Source organism: Alligator sinensis, unplaced genomic scaffold, assembly GCF_000455745.1.
Source record: "Alligator sinensis unplaced genomic scaffold, ASM45574v1 scaffold393_1, whole genome shotgun sequence".
Taxonomy (NCBI): domain Eukaryota; kingdom Metazoa; phylum Chordata; order Crocodylia; family Alligatoridae; genus Alligator; species Alligator sinensis.
The window spans coordinates 1,345,589-1,350,657 of record NW_005842292.1 but is presented as its reverse complement, the minus strand read 5'-3'; positions in this window follow the sequence as shown (position 1 = coordinate 1,350,657).

Below are 5,069 nucleotides of genomic sequence, written 5' to 3'. Positions count from 1 at the left end.
GGAACATTACAGCACCCCCTTGCCACGTTCGATAAAAGAAAAGCTTTTGGGAATGAAAAATATTGACTGAGGAGCTCTGACACGAGCCGGATGAGCGGGAACCTGACAGGCAAGGTCCTCCCGTGACGTACGTTTCCAAGGTCCTGCAATGATGTATGCTGCCAAGGACTTCCGGTGATATCAGTTTCCAACAGCAACTCGTAGGGGGCCAGCAGGTCTTATACGTTGGTTTTTCAATTTGTACATTTAACGCACGTTCACGGCAGGAATTCGATGATAAACCACCGGGAGCCACAGCGCAAAATTCGCTACGCAAAGCCGTGGAGGCGTATAAAAGGGATTGTGAAATTTCCAAATACTCATTAAAATGTGAACTGCAGACTGAACACTTTTGATATAATAGCCAGCCACTCCTTCAAAATCACGTATAAGCACCGAAAAGCAAGAATCTGCAGAAAGAAGAGCACGAAGGAAATTCAACTCAAGCCCCCCGGCCCCTGTTTTGAAAGCAGATTTTGACACGCTCAACACACACCCACACGCAAATGCCTTCGCCGATCTGCTATAAAGAAGCTGGAGGGAGTAAATCTAGATGAGCAGTCAACAAAAAGACAAGGAAGCCCAAGCATAAAAATGTACCGATCCCATTTAATGACATGACCTTTCCAGACCTCAATTTTCCATTGGTAGAACTGAGCTTTATCAAGAATGGGTAGATTTTTCTCATTATGAAGAACTGCTAGGTCTCTAATCAGTATGTGGTACTGAAAGATAGGTATTCCTTATCAGGCTGTGCTCCAAAAGCCTGCTCCCAAGGTGGTTTTGTGTTGGCTGGTAAGCGTTATACATCCAGTTTGCAAGCTGGAGACCTTTCGTAGAAGGGAGACAGCCAGAGCAACAGATCTGTGCCAAGTCAGAGCTTGTCCAACTGTTTGTTCTTCCATATTACATAAGGAGGGCAGGCTGCTTGTGCTGGAGGGTAAAACAGCTTCCAGTAGGGAAAAAAAAAAAATAATAACAATGCTCCTTAGCATTGTGACTCAAAAGAATTAATGGAAATGGCTGCAGTTGAGCAAGCTAGTGGTCCTGCTGCTGTTGGAAATCAGACTTGTGGGGACAAGCTGATTGCTTATCTTAATTTATATTCTCCTCCCATCTCAGATGGATGTGGCCAGCTGTATCCATCTAGCACTTGCTGCATCTCATCTGGTCATTGTGTCCCACTTCCAAAATTTTGGCTAGGACTCATACATCAGAGGAAGAGAAATTACTCTCGCAACCCCTCTAACCACAATGCTGTACATGGGGAAAAGAGGGGAGACAATGACTTCCTGACTCTTAGTGAAGAAGAGAGACCATCATGCAATCAGACTGACCACTGGCCTCCACTCAAGTCTTGGAAGGTCATACCCTTTCCCCCTCCAGCAGGAGACCTAGCTACTAGCTTCACCTCTCCACCGAAAGAAAAAATTCACAAGGCTGCCATTCCTAACAGGCTCCAGGGATCATAAACCCACTTGGCTCAGATTTGGCAGATACCCTCGATTTTGGAACTTTACTCCTGGATTCAGTTGTTGTTTTTAGCATACAGCACATGCACGAGAGAAACCTTCCAAAAAGCTTAAAGCTGACACAGCCCTTAGAGGGCAGGGCACGGGACAATACTACAGCAAAGCACATTTAGAGCAAACCTCAGGAGAAACTCCCTGTAAGAACAGAACGACTGAGGGAAGCTGTGAGACCTCATCATGGGCAGGTCTAGAATTTTTAAAAGAGGAGTGAAAATCATAAAGGTGTGTCATCACGTATAAAACACCACGTTATTCTCCAGTTAAAGAAACTAGAAGCTTTACTAATGTGCAAAGCCCTAGGGCTGTATTATTCAGTTTAAGATTGAAGCAAAACACGCACATAACTTAACTGGAATGAGTTATAAGCAATCTGCAGGCCTGTGAAATAGGCGCTTCATTACCAGGAGCAGAAAACAGACAGCAGCATTGCAGAAGGAAGGATAGCTTGACTGGTGGAACATCAAGAGTATTAAAAAAGAAGAGAGCACGGTTAACACCTGTGGAATAAAGAGTTTAGAAGAAATCAGGTAAATTATAATGAGACATGAAGTCCATTGATTCCCTCAGCACTGCTGGACTAGAAATGCTGCTGCCGCTGCCAAGAAGTTGGTTTTAAACTTCGAGTGGAGCAGGAATCAAAAGTAGGGTGCATCCCCTGGAGCCTTGTTCTTTGAGGTTTTCCAGCCAAGGCTGGACAGGATTGCATAGGCTGGACATCAGTGTAGGGGTTGAACCAGAAAACTCAAGGTCCCTTGCAACTTTTTCAGAGTGTGGAATAAGCTCCCTCCAGAAGTGGTGCAATCACCTACCCTGGAAATCATCAAGAGGAGACTAGACGGTCACCCTGCTGGGGTCACCTGACCCACAGGCAACTGGTGCCTCCCGAGTCTGGGGGGGAGGTGTGGGCACCAGATTGCCGATGTGGGGGTGGGCCCCCCTGCAGCTGATCAACGATCGGGGGGATGAAGGGGGAGGTCCCCTAGTGGTGGATCACTGAGCCAGCGGTGAAACCGGAAGTGCACTTCTGCCAGCACTTCCCATTTCGCAGCTGGCGCTTCCAGGGGGAGCATGGCTGATCTCAGGGGGTACATGTGCACCCGCGTGCACCCCCTATGCATCGCCAATGACCTGACCTCCAGTTGTCTTTCCTGCTTGGTGCAGGGGGCTGGACCCGATGATCTTCCGAGGTCCCTTCCGGTCTTACAGTCTGTGAATCTCTGAAAGATGCTGTCTCATATACGGAATAAGCACAAGTCCAGCTGTAACAAGCTTTATAAACAACAGCTCCAGACTCCGATCTCTTATGTGCCTACTGGCACTTAAGCACTCCCTTGATGATTGCTGCTTTCCCTATCTCCTAGCAAACCAGGAGGTAACAATTTGGCGGAGCCCAAGCAAGCTGATGCCTCTGACTCACTCTCTTTTCAAGGAACCTGGGCTCAGACTGACTTGTTCTTCTGCACAGAGTGCAGTTTGGATATACGTGACCACTGTTGAGAAAGATTTGCTACCAGTTCATACAAGCCTCACCCTTGGGAAATGTTAATTACTACTACAGTATTGCTGCATTTTTTGCAGCTTTTGTTACTCATCATTTATTACAGTAGTGCCTGTTGGGCAGCTGAAGATGGGGCAACCCACTGTGCTACTATTTGTACCAACACAGGATACCATATGCTTCATGCCGGGGAAATATCCAGGTTAAATAGACCAGACAGGCATGGGAGTGGAGAAGGGAGCAGTACACACTAGCACATGGAATAATGTGATGGCAGCAAACAGCATGTTGGTTCCACTGCTTTTGGGAGGAAAGGGGTGTAATTTAGTTACAAGATCAACTAAATGCAAAGAAAAGGGAAAGGGAAGAGGACTGAAGAGACTGAGAGAGAGATCTTTAAAGCAAATGGCCTATTGACACAAGACCGAACAAGCCCAGTGAAAGCCGCAGCAAGTTCTTGACTGGCCAGAGGTCCCAAGCTGGGCCCCCAGTCCATCCTCTCCACCCCTGCCAGTGCAGCCGTCCCTGTTCTGACTCCGCAGCTGCTCCTATCAAGACAGTAATGCTGGTGAGCCAGCTCAGAGGAAGAAAGTAACACCATGCAGTAAAAATGCAATCCGAGACAAGCAAGCGAGTCCTATGACCTTCTGTAATATAATCACATGCCGTGTCTTCTTTATGGAGGGGGCTGAAGAGGCATGTGGCACTCTTGACTCAGGCTCAGTGATAATGCAGCTGGCTCAGTGGCTGGCCCAACCTTGCGGGAGAGCTGCAGTGAACACACTGCTTGACATTCCCAGAGCGTTTCACAGCCCGGCACCCAGGGATGCTCCCTGTGCTATTAATATGCTCCACCTGGGCCAGTAGCAGCTGTGTGAAATGAAGTCCGTTTCCCAGGAGCTGGAGACCTCTAGGTTGTGTGTAATTGAGATTAGTACTTCTTGGAGACCCGGAGCAGAAGGAAGTGAGGGAGTAGGGATTTGTAAGCAAGAAGCAAGGCTCTGAATCTGAGCATTTGACGCTTGAGAGTATACAGAGACTCCTCCTTAAATCCATTCATCTCAGAGCGTTCATTTTGTCACCCTTGCCATTCTCTCCATTGAATTACACAGCCTAGGGAAAGTGAGCCCAAGTGCTGTTGATTAGGCCCTTACTGTCTGTCCATTGCTCTTTATCTAATATTTCTTTCGGTAAGAATTTGCCATGCACTAACTTAAAACAGCCTAAAAAAAGATTCCTATGCTGAAAAGAGACCATGGAAGTGGCACTTCTTTTATTTTCAATCACAGCTTGATGATTTCTGTATCAGCTTTTTCCCCCTCGAATTGCCAGTGCTGTCCGCTCAACGTGGATCCTGTCTAGCTTATCCATCACCAGACAAAGATCCTTGATCTGGAATTCAGGGCAATAGTTCTGCCAATGGGAAGTGAGGCAAACCAGAAGCCAGTTCACTCACCATGTACTCCAGACTTATCTGTGCTAGGAGAGTCTGCTGATTTAGGTGTGCCTACTAGAGATACAGTAAATGCAAAAAGGAGGGGATTTCCTGGTGTTGTAACAATACCACTTCCTGATACAAGCTAAGCCAACAACACCGCTGTATCAGTACAGTGGAGCTTAGGCTGGGGTTTTATCATAAAATCCCACAAAACTCAGTGGGGGTGATACTTTTTTCTTCCACACTCCTAGCGGGCTTAGCTATAGCCACAGACTTTGCAGCATATACCTGGGAGCTGAATTGGCTTTGCAGAGCTAAGAGGAGTGGGAAAGTAGGCGACAACGGAGTGAGCCTCATTCCCGTGACCTGATCCATGCAAAAATACCTGGACATGCACCATTAGTCCATACTGCTGGCCCGAGGTCTTCATTAGTGAAGCCAACAGATAGGGCCTTGAACATACAGGAGAAGTAGGGAGTGCAGAAGAGATTGTTCCCAAAGTGGGATCACACTTCAAAGACAGAAGCGGTGCAGCTATGAAGAGGTTAAACACATCTGCAGG